The following is an 18,058-nucleotide window of genomic DNA, read 5'->3' as shown; positions in this document are numbered from 1 at the left end:
GTGCCAGCCAGGATAAGGGCTTTTTTTAAGCCAGAAAATCAGTGAGAACCCCCTTATGCAAATTAAAAAAAAAAGTATCTTCTTCCCTGTAGTAGATTATATTATTAGTTCAAAATTTTTTCCTCCCCCTTTTTTGGGGGGCCCTTTCCTTCCAGGTTTTTCTCAACCATTCCTTATTAGGTTTCTCCTCCTCAAAGAATTATACTTCCCACTCTGATGACATCATAAGTCATATGACTTGAGTTGGCCAATGGAATATAAATGGAAGCAACTTGTGTCACTTCTGATATGAAGCTTTTCTTTTTTAATATAATTTATTGTCACATTGGCCAACATACAGTGCATACAGTGTGCTCTTGGATTTAGGTGTAGATTCCCATGATTCCTTGCTTACATACAACACCCAGTGCTCACCCCAACAAGTGCCCTCCTCAATACCCCATTTTCCCCTCTGCCCTGCACCCCCCATCAAGCCACAGCTTTAAAAGCCATTGCATGATTCAGCTTTTTTTTCTCTGTGCCTTGAGGATAGCATGTCTGAAATACAGGTTGTTCATTCTGTCTGGATTCCGGAGTGGAGGGGATGAGAGTAGAGCTGCAGGCAACCTGCACAAACATGTTAAACGAATGAGAATTAAACCACTATTGCCAAAAAGACACGGATACTAGAACGGTTTATTACTGCAGCATACCTTCCCTAAGATGACTGGCCTACTTTCCAAGAACAGAGAGGAATATTCCCACCTGCTTTTCCACTCAAAATATTCTAATGTTTATTTTTGAGGGGGGGAGGGGCAGAGAGAGAGGGAGACACAGAATCCGAAGTAGGCTCCAGGCTGTGAGCTGTCAGCACAGATCCTGATGCGAGGCTCCAACCCATGAACCACAAAATCGTGACCTGAGCCAAAGTCAGATGTTTAACATACTGAGCCACCTAGACACCCTTCCACCTGCTTTTCCACTTAAAGATCCCTGTTCACATTTGCCTGTTCAAGGAAGTCTGGATGCAATGAGGGGAAGATTGGGATTCCTTTAGTTACACTGCACTGTAATATAATGCTTTTGACCAAGTCCCCTTGTACTTGAGGGCCAATTGTGCTACCCAAGTACATAAAATAGAGGCAGCAAATCTTGGTAAGCGTGAAAGGCAGTGAGAAAAAGGGCTTTCTATGATAAAAAAAAAAAAAAGTCCAAAATGAGCTTTTCGCATCTTAACTGAGACCATTTTCAGAGTTCTGAAATTGCCACATAAAATTGGAAAAAAAAATCCTATCCGTAAGTTTCTACATCAGTTGTCATGGAAACCATCACTTTTGTTTGTACGATAACTGAGACAATTAAATGTTAACCGGGGTATCAGAGAGAAACTGCTGAATTGCAGATCGAAGAGTTTTGATGGGTCACAGAAATAGAGTCACAGTCATGAATTCAACTTTTCTCATATTTTTGCAGCATTACCATCAAAAGCAAATACTGTAATTCATTGAGAAACCTGACACTCTTCTCTGATGATTCTGTATTGCTGGTCCCAAGAAAGAGAAGTTTTCACTGAAACTATGAGTTTGATGCACATGTTTATAATATGACTATGGAATATAATCTTAATCCCTTAGGGAAAAAAACACCTAGGTTTCATTTTGAAGAAGGAAAAGGAAAATATGTAAGTAGGAGTATACATGGGAGAGAGCAAATATATAGCTTTGGAAGTTGATAAAGAGAGTAATTCATTCAGTCTATGAGAAATTTAGCTTTCATTTATACAAAGCACATCTCATTAAGAATTCTGTCTTTGAGTCTCATTCTTTTTTGCAAAATGAAGGTGTGCCTGCAGTATTTACCTACTCATTTAATATTAAACTAAATGCAAGAGGATTCAAATTAAGCATGGTAGGTTAAACATACGCATTTTTATCTGCATATGTCCTCATATCCCTGGGAAAGGAACAAAATTATATAAATGATGGTAAAGGGATAAGAAAATGGCACAAATTCACAAGTATAAAAAGGAGAGGCGATCCGAGTGGCTGAGAACAGAGGATACAGATTATATGGACAAATAACCTGATAGCAGATCACAGAAAAATGACCCTGAAGTGTTTGCATAGTTACTTAACATCTATGAAGATTTAGAAATTCGCACCATATGCTACCCCTGAAGCTGAAGATCTTCACTTCAGGAAGATCTTCAGGGGGGATAAACACAGGAGAACTGGATAAAAACTTGTTTAAGAAGCAGTGAGACACCCCTCCCCCAACACAGGTTCCCTTCCCTCCCATTTGCACACAGAGGCTTCATCTTTCCCTCCCGTCAGAAGACTGAAGGTTTGCTCTTATGAGAAATTGTTCCAGGAAACCTCCAGATGTGGGAACACAAGGTGCAGCAAAAGGCAGGGTGAGGATGTAAAAAGAAAATCAAAGGAAGCAAGCACAGGCGAACTTGTAAAATTGCCGCATCTCTACTTCCTTCCCCCTGCTTGGCAGTCTGGCATTTACTTCTCCAGGCGATGACAGTGATTGCTTTCTGACAACAATGACGATCTCAAAATAAAAGACCCTTAGGCATACTAGAATTTGAATATCTTATAACAACAAAGTAGCCAGAAAAGCCTAAAACAATGAAAGACAGAAACAAAACAATCAAAATGGATAAAAGAAATCCACAGAGAATGAGTGTGAACAGAAAAAAATGCCCAAGGAAAGTCTATGATATTTGCAGAAAGATGAAAAAACATTGCATTTATGAAACAATAACATGCTATAAAATGAAACATGCAAAGAATAAGAAAGAATTTACAGAAATTAGAAAAATATGATAGAAATACAAAAGTTCATTACACCAGTTGGAAGGTAATTTGAAGATATCTCAAGAAAAGAGGATAAAAGGCCAAAAAAGAAGAAAAAAGAAAAGGAAAATGGGGGGACAAAAATAAGAAAAATTAGAGGATATGTTCAGAAGGTTAATTCTGGATAATGGAAGTTACCGAAAGAGAAGGCAGAAAACATGAAGAGAAGAATATTAACCAAGATTTAATGAATAAAATCCCCCAGAATGCAAGAACACGAATTTTCACACATGAAGAACTCACTAAATAGGTACAATTAAAAGTCATACCATTGTATGACTTTTTTTAAACAGAAAAAAAGAGAAGATTCTAAATGCTTCCAGAAAACAGGTCATATATGAAGGATATAGAATCTGAATGGCATTGACTTCCCACCACTAGTATTAGAAACTAGAAGACAATAGAAGAATGTACTCAGAATCTTGAGGGAAGTTAGAGACCACAGTTGTATACACAACTAAATATCAGTCAGTAATGAAAGGTATTGTAGGCAGACTAATGTTCTACCGAAGTTGTCCATGTCCAAATTCTACAAACCTGTGAATATATTACTTTCTGTAGCAAAAAGGATTTTGCAGATGTTATTAAATTAAGGACCTTGAGGTGGGGAAATTATCCTGGATTGATGGGGTGGACCAAATGTAAACAGAAAGTCCTTATAAGGGGGAAGAAGGAGGATCAGAATCAGACAAGATTTGAACACAGGCAATGTTTGAGTGATGTCACTGCTGGAAGAGGATAGTGAACCAAAGAATGTAGGCAGCTTTTAGAAGCTGGAAAAGGCAAGGAAATGGATTCCACGCCCCCCCCCCCTCCCAGAGACTATAGAAGGAATGCAGTCTCTCACCTATTTTAGATTTCTGATCTCCAGAATGATTGAAATGATATACTTGTGTTGTTTTATGCTTGTGGCCATTTGCCACAGAAGCAATAGGAAACAAGTAAAAAGATAAAGACACTTTTGAGGGAAGTTTAGTCCATAGTTCTGCAACTACCTACGTATTAACCAATTATAAAGATAAAGACAGTGCTCGATATTGAAGCCAATTCCCAAAAGTACCTCCATGTCTTCTTTCTTAGGAAGCGACTAAGGATGTGCTCCTCTAAAGTGAGGTTGTAAATCATGGAATACATGGAATTTGCCAAAATGAGTATCCACAGGAGAGAAATTTTATAGGATGGGGGAAAATAATTATAAAATTAACTTGTGCCAACAAGAAACAATGTTTACATAGTTATAATAACGTAAACTCTAAATTTTGACAAAATTTGAGATAAACTGTGTTAGAGCACGCAAGTAGAAGAAAACAAATAGGTGTCTTCGTCTTCCAAACGGAGACATCAAGTAACAGTGTTAACAATTAGTAAAATCGGGAAATGAGCATTTAAAAACAAGCTATCTATAATTGTGGAAGTAAATACCAGAAGGCATAGCTGAAAGCGAAGAATATGCTTGCATTTAGGGGCTAAGAGTCAGAAATGGGAAAGAGTTGATATAGTATGTGTTAATATATTATGTAGAAATGTATAAATACATTGAGGGGCCCCTGAGCGGCTCAGTCGGTTGAGTGTGAAACTTCAGCTCAGGTCATGATTTCGCGGTTCATGGTTTCAAGCCCTGCATGGGGCTTGCTGCTGTCAGCGCAGAGCCAACTTCGGATCTTCTGTCTCCCTCTCTCTGTCTGTCTCTCTCTGTCTCTCAAAAAAAAAAAAATGTTAAAAGAAATACAGTAAGATTGGAGAGGAGAAAACCTTTCTGTCACTTTTTCCCCCTTTTTTAATAATTCCATTCCTCTTAGGAATTCTACTCTTCCTTGAAATTAAGTTTTTGGGGGCACCTGTGGCCCAGTCGGTTAAGTGCCGACTCTTGGTTTTGGTCAGGACACCATCTCACAGTTTCAGGTTCTGTGCTGGCAATCCCTGCTTGGGATTCTCCCTCGCTTTCTGCCCCTCCCCACTCATGCTGTCTCTGTCTCTCTCAGGATAAATAAATAAACTCAAAAAATTTTTTAAACGTTTACAGGCAATTAAGTTTTCAGCCGTGTTCTTACATTGTAAACTTAAATGGCTGAGCATGGGAGGGACAATTGCCAGCTCTAGTCCCTGTGCTCTGCATTCACGGTACGAGTACAGTGGCATGCAGTTGCCATACGATCTACTTTAGGCTGAATTCTGTGTCTCATTCATCATTTATCCCAGAATCTAGTAAAATCCCTAGCATACAATATATAGTGGTCGAATAAATGAGATTCTGGCTGAAAAATGAATGAATGCATAATCGTTATTACAATTTTATGAGCATCATAAATCACAGATTAATATGAGAAAAGAAGCTACTTTTAGGGCTGCTCGTGGAAAATGGCGTTTGAAATGTTCTTGAGGAGATAATGCTAGCACAAATTGCCTATCTTTGTATAGGCACATGCATTATTTCGCCTTCAAAGCCTCAAAGCTCATTATATAATGATGTATACTTTTAACAAGGTACTTTTGTACTGTATTCAGCAGGTTGATTCTGCAGTTGAATCACTGTTGGTGATGTCAGTCACTAAACACAGTACCATACGACCAGCTACTGGGAATAGATTTCCCTGTGTAATTGTGATGTACTCCTCACAACAGTTGCCAGCGTTGGCAGTGATAGGAACTGTCTGTGATGATTACAATGATTTCAGTCTACTTAGCTCAATTATATAATATTTTCAAAGTAATTTATAGTTCTCTTCTGCCCCAGTGATTAGGCTTACTAAATCATTGGATGCCAAGACAGTGTAAGTGGCATTCTGGACTTGGATGTGAGACCTGGATGCAAATCCCAACTTTATAAAACTTCGTTAACTTCTGTGACCGTGTTTATCAATTATCGTTGCAATAATTCTATGTGGTAAACAATTCTAAAACACAAAGGCTTACAACAGCAGACGTTATTTTTTTCGGACTCACCCAGGCCTGCAGGTTGGCTAGGGCTCTGATGGTTTCAGCAAAAACCAGCTGGACTTCAGGTACTGGTTAGGTTTAGGTATATTCCAGATATTTATTCATTGTTTTTGGACTTTCAGCTTTTATACACATTCTCATGGTGATGGCTAATCCAGCTCAAGCAAGAACATTTAAATTCTCTGTGTTTCAGTCTCTAATCTGTCACTGGTCAAAGCACATGGTCAAGCCCAACATCAGTGGAGTATACATCAGTCAGGGTCCAGTTAGGGAAAGAAAGATGAGCTATTGTAAATATTGTAACAATAGGGGTTTTATTATAGTAAATTGATCTTACGCCAATGTGGAAGAGCTGTTCAATCAGGATCTGGTAAAGGGGTGAAGAGGAATCAGAAGAAGTCAGATACAGGTGAGAGAAGGTTATACTGATGAATCTGACCTGGTTTGTGCTCTTAATCAGCTAGTGCTGAAGGTAGGTAGAAAAACCCGCGTATGCACGTATCTATAATCATAGGTAGAAATTGTTGTCTTGTAGATAAAATGATACAGATTTTCAGTGAACGGACTTACTAGAACAGAACTTCCTTGAGAGAGAAGTAAGGGAGAGTTAACAGGGTGTTAGTATTCCGTGGTGGAGGGAGAACATGGGAGTTAACATGTTTTGTCCTCCATTTTCCTAGAGTCCCCAGTAAAGCCAGGGTTATGTTCCTTCATGGAGAATAATCATTAGCACATATACTTTTCTGCCAAAGGAGTAAAACAAAGGTGTTTTTCTGGCGCCATTCTCAGGCAATTTAAGTCTTTGAAGTCATGAATTCATTTGGGGTTTCTGATGAAATTATTATTTTAAACTTGGCCAAAGGATTTGGATTTAGTTACTGATGGATAAACATTCCAAAAACGCTTATTTCTTTCACTTTTCCTCCAACCTTTCCATTTATTTTTTTGCTCTGATAGAATGTTTCAGATTGAAAAGAATAATAATCCTGCTTTACTTGAAAACCTCAACAAAACATCTATATTCATAGGATTTTTACTTAGACACATTTTGCTTTCTTAAAGGAACCATAAGAACCACCCATCATAGCTGACCTGCTACTGTTTAGAAGAGATGTGGTGATGTCTGTGAGAAAGTGGTGAGAAAGGAAGAGAAGGAAAATGCATCTAATTCACAGATGATAGAGTATGGCCCAGTGCCTGTTAAAGCACATGCATTGTGATGTAGGTGTTCTGGAAGGTATGAAAAGCAGCACCATGAAATGACTTTGTTGTCTGTGATAACTTATGAAAGGTCTATGGATGTTCTCATCAGGTGTTTAGACCTATTAGCGTTGCTATTGGAATTTTGTATGTGGGGATTAATAGGTTCATGGTCACTTTCATGATAAGCCTCCATATTGCAGTGTCTGATTCATAGACAACACTTGAGGCCTTGGATCCCAGACTGGTTCATTTTGATTCTCTGGTCCAATAATTCCTAATGACATAGAAATTTTAAAGCTAACATGAGTTCCACTTTTACATTCACAGGAAGTGTTTTTAATTTGCTCATGCAGGAAGAAAGAAATTGGTTTAATACTTTGATTGCTTTGTTCACTGAAATAGTGATTTTAGAACACGTAATATTAAACTGAAAAGTCAAAAATGTTTTAAAACATCTTGAAGACAATTCTATAAAGCTCATGGGCTTAAATATTAAAGTAACACCGACAAGTTGGGAGGAATGTAAGATGATACAAATGTCATAGCAGATTTTCAAAAAAAGGGTTTGAATCTGAGTTTCCTATTTTAGCTTTTATACTGATAAAGGGGAAATTTTTGACTTTTTAAAAACCAGTGTATGAATGTGGAAGCTAATCTATTATGGGTATGGAAACCATGTCAGGCAAAGAGGCTTCAATCTTGTCTTGGCTGTAAACAACACGACTTCAGTGCAGCGGGTAGCAAAAGTATGACTTGCTATTCCAAGAAAGTTTGCTATTCCAAACCCACACATTCCGAGCTGCGCCAGCTTTGAAATTCAAATGCCACATCATTTGGAAGTCACTTTTGAAGAGGAAAATATATTATGATGCATTTTCCCTTGTCGACTGGATTGATGACAAAACCTTTGCATGTTTACTGGTTAGAAAAGGCAATAAGCAGGATAGTCTCTTACTTGTCTGTAAGATAAATTGACCAAGTTGGTTGGTTTGGGATGTGGGTTCACAAGATTTCAGAGAGTGCCTTTGCCGGGAACACTGAAAACCTCAGGGGCACCATTTCCTTAAAGACAGGAGAAGATCCTAGTGCTTCTCTGCCTTAGTCCCTTGATTGGTTGATCTGTAAAATGATAAAAGTAATGTCTCTCTTAGTTGTGAAGATGAGATAAAAGAAGCGAAATTTCTATACAGTTCTTGGGACAACTTAGATGCTTGTTACATGCTCTCTTCATCCATTGTCACAGGTGTTTGCCTTCCTCAGTGCTTCCTGGCAGATAACATGAATCCCTGAAGCAGGTACATGGAGGACAAAAGATATTAAGCTATTGGTATCACAACTAAACATGCCACCTGCCTAGATACGCTGCCTGTTAAAATAATCTATTGACTATATTTGTTCTATCTTTACAATGAAAAGCTTACATGAAATCCAACTTTTTTGATCATTCTTGCATCCCTTTGGTTTTCCACTATGTTTTGATATTTCCACTATATTTTTAAAGTTGTACTTATTTTGGCTAAAGACACCTCCTACTTGGGGTGTGTGTGTGTGTGTGTGTGTGTGTGTGTGTGTGTGTGTGTGGTTTTGGAGTATTTTATGAATGAGAATGCTGTGAATTCTTTTGAGCATTTTTTTCTACTTCATGCACATTGGAAAACATTTAGTCATTTCATCTAAGATCTTCTACAACTAAGGGCACCTGCATGGCTCAGTCAGTTAAGTATCTGATTTCGGCTCAGGTCACGATCTTGCAGTTTGTGAGTTCAAGCCCCGCGACGGGCTCTGTGCTGACAGCTCGGAGCCTGGAGCCTGCTTCTGATTCTGTCTCCCTGTCTCTCTGCTCTTCTCTTCATGCTCTGTCTCTCTCTCAAAAATAAATAAACATTAAAAAAATTTTTTTTAATCTTCTACAACTAATCTTAAATTTAAATTGCTCTTTTGCTTTGTTTAGAGGCTATTTGAACATTATAACTTGTTTTAGGGAAATGTTTTGTGATGAAGTGCTCTGTTACCACCCCAGATAGGCATTTCATCCCCCGTAAAAGAACCTGGACCTTCTGAGAGACAATGCAGTGCCTTTTAGATCATAGGACATTATCCGTGGGGTGAAAAGGGATCACATTCAGGCTTCATGAACTTCAGATAATACGTAGCAAAATAGAAAACACCTCATCCTGCAGCACAAGCCAACAGAAATCCTACCTAACTTCAGGAGTATGCGCACCTCACCATTCCTCAGCCCTCTGCGACACTTCGATATTTCCATTTCCTTGTTTGTCACACTCTTTTACCGTTATTCCTCCCAACCAGAGGTAGCAACTTGAAGAGACTTTTCAAGTGCTATTCATTTCTGTATCCTTTACAACTATGGTCTGGAGTATAGGAGGTCCTCAATCAATTTCAAAACAAGATGCAGATGATTAGGGGGGAAACTATATGTATATTTTAATTTTTTTTTCAACGTTTATTTATTTTTGAGACAGAGAGAGACAGAGCATGAACAGAGGAGGGGCAGAGAGAGAGGGAGACACAGAATCGGAAACAGGCTCCAGGCTCCGAGCCATCAGCCCAGAGCCCCACGCGGGGCTCGAACTCACGGACCGCGAGATCGTGACCTGGCTGAAGTCAGACGCTTAACTGACTGCGCCACCCAGGCGCCCCCTATATGTATATTTAAAAAAATCTTTGGGTGACTTCTAAATTCAAAACGCATTTGACCTAATTCTTTCAACTTATGGAGCAGACTACATTTTAATTTAATGGTGCTATTGATTCAGAAGGACATTTGAAATACCTGCTTTCTTCCTGCCAATATCTGCTTGGCTGAATTCCTCTACTTCATTCAAATTTATGCTTGTGTCTTACCTTCTCAGAGAGGCCTGTCCTGGCTCCCTATTTAATATTGCAGCGTGTTCCCTTGAGTCACCCCTAGTACTCCCAGTGCCTGTTAACTGTTCTCAAAATTCTACATTATCTAATTTTTTATTCTAATTATCATGCACTGTCCCTATCCTGCTGGAGGTATGTTCACTAGAGCAGATCTGTTGATATGTTTTGTTCAGTGATATGTCTCGTGTATCTTGTATGATGTCTAGCACATAATAGGACTTGGCAAGTGTTTGTTTAAAAAAGATATAAATACAAATTGTTAAAAAACAGATATCAGTTCTTATACCTGTAATATGCCTCTAAGGCAGGAGTTAGAGTTTAGACCTTTTATACAGATTTACCATAATGAGGTTAGACTAGTGAGCGGTCTATCATTAGAAAATTATCCATTTTTCCCAAGTGTGATCTGCAGAAGTTTTGCTATAGTTGAGAGGGGTCTCCTTCTGTGCTAGCACCAAAAGGGCATCCTGGGTTCTGAGTGGCCATCACCCGTGTCCTGCTCTGTCTCCCTTCTCTCCTCTCCCTTTGCCATTTAGCTTAAACTACTTCTGCACACTTGCATGCATGACCACATATGTCTTGTGCCGTTAACGGTCTTTAACAGGAATACAGCTAAGTGTTTATGAATGGTGGGCTCTGAATTGGAACCGCTTGGGGTTTTGCCTGGAACACACCTTTCCTCCTTAAATGTGTGACTCTGGGCTATTTTTCTTTGCTGCTGTGTACTTCAGTGTTCTTCTCATCTACAAAATTTTTTGTTCTAATTATTATGCACTGTCCCTATCCTGCTGGGGGTATGTTCCATCTACAAAATTGGGAAAATCCTTGCATCTTCTTTGTAGGGCTGTTTTATGAATGAATAAGATCCTACATAGAGCACTTATAGTGGTGTCTAGCATACAGTAAATTCTCAGGAATAAAATGAAAGCTGTTTTAGATTTGGCTTAAGTGTACTGAAAGTTCGCGTATAAGGACCATCCAAACTTCTTACCTGTCCGTGTATGCTCTACAGAGAGCCTAATAGCAAACATCCTGTCTACTGAGTGACTCATTAGCTTTTCAATGTCCTGTTTGGTTGATTCTACCTACTATGAAGGTACATGATCTCACTTTTCCCTAAAGATAAGTAAGAAAATACAAAACAAAATGAATTTCACACACTGATGGTATTAGTTCTTATTATCCTAGTATTTTTTTAAGGAACCTGGAGCAAATATACCTGTCATTGTTGCCTCTTAGAGCAAACCCTTCGCAGCCTTAATCACTCAGCTCAAATCCTGACAGATAAAGGACACCAGGATATAACTCTAGTCAAGTAGTTGGATTTACTACTTGCTGCAATAGAGATATTGGACATTTTTTCAAAAGGTAGTTACTTCAAGAAAATTTTAGGGCATGGCTTTTATGTGATTTTGGTTTGTATGAGGTGATTTGTGGAGGTTTCAAGGAAGGAGAGGTCTCTTCTGGATTGAGTGCTTCAAGGAGGAAGGGACAAATGCATGATTGGGGTACCTTAGCAACTGTTATCTATGAATTAGAAATTGAGTGGATATAAAGCTATAATTGGTTAAGAAGCAGTGTAGTCATTGTTACCTGAGAGTGGGAATGTTTGGGGTTTGTTTGTGCTGTATTCATAACTGTGCTCATACATGATTTAACTGCGATATTACTTTGGTCTCACACTATTATGATCACTGAACAAATTTATGTGAGATTGTTTAGGAGGAGAACACCTTTGCCTTAATATTAAAGTCAGGGCAGATATCAGGTGAAAATTGTTAGCCTTCTACAACCTACTCTTGCCAACTTTTCTACTTCATTCCTCAAACTCCCAAATGTCCCTGATAATCCTAACCAAGGACATGTAACCTTCCTTAGATTATTGGTTCCTTAGACTTGGTCATGTTTTCTATGCCTCACCCCACAAATGACCTTTCTCTTTAGTATTTGATTAGCCTCAAATTATGGTAAAAATAGTTCCATCTCTTTGGCCATCTGGACCAGATTATGGACTTCCCCAGTTGAGAGGAAGCCTGGAGACTCATCAGCTTCTCTCTCTTCCCACCAGATGGTGCTAAAAAGACTTCAGTAACTCTTGTAGCATCAGCTGCCCAAACCATGAGTTCATATACACTCTTGTGTAGTTTTTGGTCATTTTAGACTTATCTACTTTATCACCCAACAGCCATGATGTTTCCCGTAGACAGGAACCAAGTCTGTTTTTATCCCTCACAACATGTAATACAGTAATGAGCATGCCAGGACAATCAAGAAATACTTTACAAAATCATTGGCAGGATTACCAGAAAACAGAAAACTTATTGTCACTATGAGAATAAACCACCTTCCATCCAGTTCTTTCCTGATAATAATTACTATATTTTGGTTTAATGCAGGAAAGTAAAACAGAAAGAAAAAGGAAAAAAAAGGCAGCTTAATTAATTCTGTTACTATATATTTTATATAGATAGATAAAACTTAGCCCTTGGTATAAAATTTCTATTCTTATTTTACATCTCCTGTAGCCCTGTATTTTCTGTAAGCTTCTCATTCCCCATTCATTTGTCATAACTCATTAAAGAGAATCTAGTTGCTGACAGTATGTGCTATTTTGGGATGAGGCTCCAAAAATCCTTCCCAAAGCTTGTCTTAAATACTTCCGTGAGCACTCCACAGTCATATCCTCTCTTCACATCTCAGTTGGGCAAAATCGTCAATTTTCCCTTTCTTAAGAGATTCAAGTAAATGTACTAAATAAAAAGTGTGTTTTGGGGACATCTGGATGGCTCAGTCGGTTGAGCATCTGACTTTTTTTTTTTTTTAATTTTTTCTTTTCAACGTTTATTTATTTTGGGGACAGAGAGAGACAGAGCATGAACGGGGGAGGGGCAGAGAGAGAGGGAGACACAGAATCGGAAACAGGCTCCAGGCTCGGAGCCATCAGCCCAGAGCCTGACGCGGGGCTCGAACTCCCGGACCGCGAGATCGTGACCTGGCTGAACTCGGACGCTTAACCAACTGCACCACCCAGGCGCCCTTTCTGACTGTTGATTTCAGCTGAGGTCATGATCTCGTGGTTGGTAAGATGGAGCCCTGCACTGGCTCCACGCTGACAGCACAGAGCCTGCTTGGGATTCTCTCCCTCCCTCCCTCCCTCCCTCTCTGCCCTTCTACCACACGCTCTTCCCCCCACCCCCTCAAAATAAATAAATAAAACTTTTTTTTCAAGTCTGTTTTGTTCTGTTTGAGAAATCTGCACCTGTGGTCAACAGTCACAGCATTAAAAATGCACATACTTGGATTTGTTGTCTGGTTGGATAATTTTGCCCTAATCTTGATATTTTATATTTATTTACAAAGACAAGAAAGGAAAATAAACAAAAGCCTCTTGGAAAGAGGAGTTATTCTTACTATTGTTTGTGTATAAAACAATAATCTTGTCTGCTATTGAGAGCAAATTTTGAAAACTATTTGTGTTTGAGCTCAAAATGTATAATGTCTCATAATTCACTGGATTCACTAAATACTTGACATTAAAAATAGAGACAGTTTCAACAACATAAAATTATTATTTGGTTAAAAACATAATTTCTTCTTCTTGTCTCTTTTTTACCTGCCTCCCACATAATTAAACGTAATGAGGAATATATCTTTTATATACGTCAATTTATATACATATACATATTTATATATACATATTTATATACATCAATACATCCCTTTAAAACTATATAGCACAAAACTCTTTGTGTGCCTCAGTAGGGCTCTATGAAGTGGCTATGAATTGTTAATTCTCCTTTTTACTTTTCCCACTAAATTTTATATAGGTAACATCAGTGGTAATGACTGAATCCAAAGAAAGTCAAATAAGCATTTCCTACGTACCGTATCATAGACTTGTAAGGTTGGTTCATGGGAGACAGGACACCATAGGAGAGACTGAAATCCAGAGACAGTCCTGTCAACTACAGTTTAGGGTTTAAGTGGGACACAGACTAAACTTGAAGTAATAGAAGGAGGAGGTATGGCTCAAAAGGTAAAGGAGGGTATGGGAAAGACACACAAGTGGGAATCTAGGCTATGGACAAGTCTACTGAGAATAATGAGACCTAAGATGTAGTAAAACACCATGACATGGAAGAAGAAAGTTAGTGGATATTGAGACAGGTGGGAAGACACTAACTGAACTTGTAGCCTTTCGTTCTGAAGATAGATCCCAACCTTGGGTATTATAAAATATTAGGAAATGAATAATCCACAAGAATAAGACATATTTCAATCAAGGTCATACATGGAGGAAGAGGGAAAGGGTCAAGAGCTGAGTTAGACCATACCTCAACATAATAAAGGAGATGTATGAAAACCCCACAGCTAACACCATACTCAATGGTGAAAAACTGAGAGCTTTTCCTCTAAGGTCAAGAACAAGACAAAGATGTCCACTCTTGGCCACTTTTATTCAACATAGTAGTGGAAGTCCTAGCCACAATGGTCAGACAAGAAAAATAAGAAGCACTCATATTAGTAATGAAGTTAAACTGTCACTGTCCACAGATGACATGATGCTATGCACAGAAAATTTGAAAGACTCCACAAAAAACTACTAGAAGTAATTGAGTAAAGTGGTAGGATACAAAATTAGTACCCAGAAATTGGTAGTGTTTCTACTAGCAATAGTCATGCTTCGGATAAACCTCATTGGTTACGATACTGCCACTGTGCAAAGCCGGTAGTGTTTCTATATACTAATAACAAAGTAGCAGAAAGAGAAATAAAAAAAGAAAAACATTTACAGTTGCACCAAAAAGAATAAATTTAACAAACTAGGAATAAACTTAACCAAAGAGGTGAAAGATTTGGACTCTAAAAACTACAACAACTGATGAAAGAAATTGAAGATGACACTAACAAATGGGAAGATACTCTGTGCTCACGGATTGCAAGAATTGATACTGTTAAAATGTCCATATTCCCAAGGCAGTGTACAGATTCAGTGCAATCCCTATCAAAATACCAACAGCATTTTTCACAGGACTAGAACAAATAATAATAAAATTTGTGTGGAACCACAGAAGACCACGAATTGCGAGAGCAATCTTGAAAAAAAGAAGCAAAGCTGGAGGTATCACAATCCCAGATTTCAGGATATATTACAAAGCTGTAATAATCAAAACAATATGGTACTGGCACAAAAAGAGACACAAAGATCAATGGAACAGTGTAGAAAATCCAGAAATTAACCTACAATAATAAGGCCAATTAATCCATAACAAAGGAGGCAAGAATATATAATGACAAAAAGATAGTCTCTTCAAGAAGTGGTACTGGGACAGGTACCTGCAAAAGAATGAAACTGGACCACTTTCTTAAAAATAAATGCAGAATGGGTTGAAGACCTAAATATGAGACATGAAACCATAAAAATCCTAGTAGAGAGCACAGAGACAGTGATTTCTCTGACATTGGCCATGGCACCATTTTTCTAGATCTGTCTCCTAAGACAAGGGAAAGGAAAGCAACAAAAACAAACAAAACCTATTGGGACTACATCAAAATAAAAAGCTTTTGCGCAACAAAGGAAACCATCAACAAAACAAAAGGACAACCTACTGAATGGGAGAAGATACCTGCAGATGATGTATTTGATAACCAGTTAATATCCAAAATGTATTAAAGAACTTACACAACTCAATACCAAAACAAAAACAAAAAAACAAGCAATCTGATTATAAAATGTGCAGAGGACCTCAATAAATGTATATAATATCTTCTGATTATATAGAAGAAGGTTTATTTCTGATCACTGTTTGAACACATATGTACAGAGAGGACTCAAATGGCACTAGCAGAGGCAGGCAGAGCTGGTTTAGAGGGGAGGGGGAAGCAATAAGGCCCAAATTGTTACTGTGGTCACTTGATCAATGTTAACTGAGGTAAAGCATAATAAATAATTGATGTCTTCTGGAGCCTAGGCTCCTACTTTAAGGACTATTTCTTGTTAATATTATACCTTCTTGGATTTAGCCAAGGAAGGGGAGCATCCCAATTTGACCATATTCAGCTTCAGTGTTTTAGGTGTTGGGTATGACTTAAAGATGGTTTTCATCCATTCCATTCTCCAAAGAAGTAAGCATTTTACTAGATTTTTCTCCTCTTTCTGGAATTTCCTAAAGCCACTCATTTATGACCATTTCTAGCAATACACACTACCCATTTTGTCAATCTGTTATTAAATCACATTCTTGAGCTGTCTCACAATTTTTTTAGGTCTTTTTTTTAATATTTATTTATTTTTGAGACAGAGAGAGACAGAGCATGAACAGGGGAGGGTCACGGAGAGAGGGAGACACAGAATCGGAAGCCGGCTCCAGGCTCTTGAGCCATCAGCCCAGAGCCCGACGCGGTGCTCGAACTCCTGGACCGCGAGATCGTGACCTGAGCCGAAGTCGCTTAACCGACTGAGCCACCCAGGCGCCCCACAATTTGTTGACTAATACACTATTTAGAGCACAAAACTGAACTTTCGTGAGGAATGAAAAATTTTTTTTCCTTTGAGGAGGCTTTATTTTTTTCCAGAAGTATGACTAGAATAAAGAAGAATTTCTCTCTACAGAGCACGGAAAGAACATTGTTAGGGCCTAAAACACAGGAGGTGTGAAAATGTTTATTATTTCACTGTTAAAGTGTGTTCGTAGCAGAAGAATTTGTGTGTCAAGAAGGAAGCAGCAACAAGCAGCATCCAATGCTGCAGTCAAGGAGAATGAGGGGAACAAGCCCCTGGAATTTGGGAAAGACAAAGACATGAGCACAACTTTGTGAGAGCAGTTTCTGCAGTGTTGAGGTCACTTGACTGCTTGCCTTCCTCAGAAGAGTCTGCAACTTTCATTTATTGTTCATCAACCAGAATATTCGTTACAGGATTTTACCTCCAACAACCAGACTTACTTGACCGAGTTGTTAAAAGATCTGTGAAATTTATGAAAAGCAGGACTTGATAGGTATTATCTGTAGTTACAGTTGTACAGAGCTTCTGCGTCTTTGCAAACCTTTGGAACTCCTTTGTTGTTAAATCTCTCCCATCTTACTGTTCACATCTTGCTTACTAGGATCATTTCTAAACCACTTTTGCTTTCCCAAGTCAAACTTTGGCTTCCCTTGTTTCTTCTGTCTCACATGTTCTTCTTGTTCTGCCTTTCAGAAAATTGCCTAGTTTGAAGTACCTATTTATAAAGTTTTCTAGGACAACACTGAAACGGCGTATCTTTTCTCATTCTGGGCCATGTGAGTATGTTTACCACTCATTTGTCACCTGACATACTTTTGTGTTCTAGATTAACTTTGGTGTGCTGTATTTTCTTGGCTGTAACACATAGTTCTCTGGAGTGAAGATCATGCTTTGTGCTTTGTATTTTCATGTATTCTGTGATTATATGTACAATCATTAAAGGCTGTGTGATGATGTAGCTTTTAGCATGAGATGTGATTTTTCTTTCCTTATTTTTAATTCCAGTTAACATACTGGAATTAGTTTCAGGTGTATTGGTTTCAGGTGTACAATATAGTTATTCACTATTTCCATACATTACTCTGTGCTCATCATGACGAACACACTTCTAAATTGCCATCACCTATTTAACTCTCCCTACCATCCATTCCTTTCCCCTATGGTAACCATCAGCTCTCTACAATTAAGAGCCTGTTTGTAGATTTCTCTTTTATTTTCCCTTTGCTCATTTGTTTTGTTTTTTTTAAAATTCCATATAGCAGTGTCATATGGTATTTCTCTTTCTGTGACTGACTTATTTTGCTAAGCATTATACTCTCTAGCTCCATCCATGTTGTTGCAAATGCCAAGATTTCATTCTTTTTGTGGCTGAATAATATTCCATTACACATGCACACACACACACCACCTCTTCTTTATCCATTCATCAATCAATGGACACTTGGGCTGCTTCCATAACCTGGCTATTGTAAATAATTCTGCACTAAACATAGGGTGCATGCATCCTTTGAATTAGTGTTCCTGTATTTTTTGAGTAAATACCCAGTAGTACAATTGCTATGTCATAAGGTAGTTGTATTTTTAAACTTTTTGATAAACCTCCATACTGTTTTCTAGAGTGGCTACTTTGCATTCTCACCAATAGTACTTAAGGGTTCCTTTTTCTCTGCATTCTTGCCAG

The 18,058-nt window shown here is 38.3% G+C and overlaps 1 protein-coding gene and 1 pseudogene across 2 annotated transcripts in view; one reads left to right on the top strand and one right to left on the bottom strand.

Moving 5' to 3' along the window:
• Window positions 1–18,058, top strand: part of NELL1 (neural EGFL like 1) — an 862,696-nt gene that overhangs the window by 681,547 nt on the left and 163,091 nt on the right. The gene's annotated exons all lie outside the window — the stretch shown is intronic.
• Window positions 14,472–14,600, bottom strand: LOC128311986 (uncharacterized; annotated as a pseudogene).

This window comes from Acinonyx jubatus, chromosome D1, assembly GCF_027475565.1.
Source record: "Acinonyx jubatus isolate Ajub_Pintada_27869175 chromosome D1, VMU_Ajub_asm_v1.0, whole genome shotgun sequence".
Lineage (NCBI taxonomy): Eukaryota > Metazoa > Chordata > Mammalia > Carnivora > Felidae > Acinonyx > Acinonyx jubatus.
Note: the sequence above shows the minus strand (reverse complement) of the source record. Positions and strands in the feature narration are given on the sequence as shown.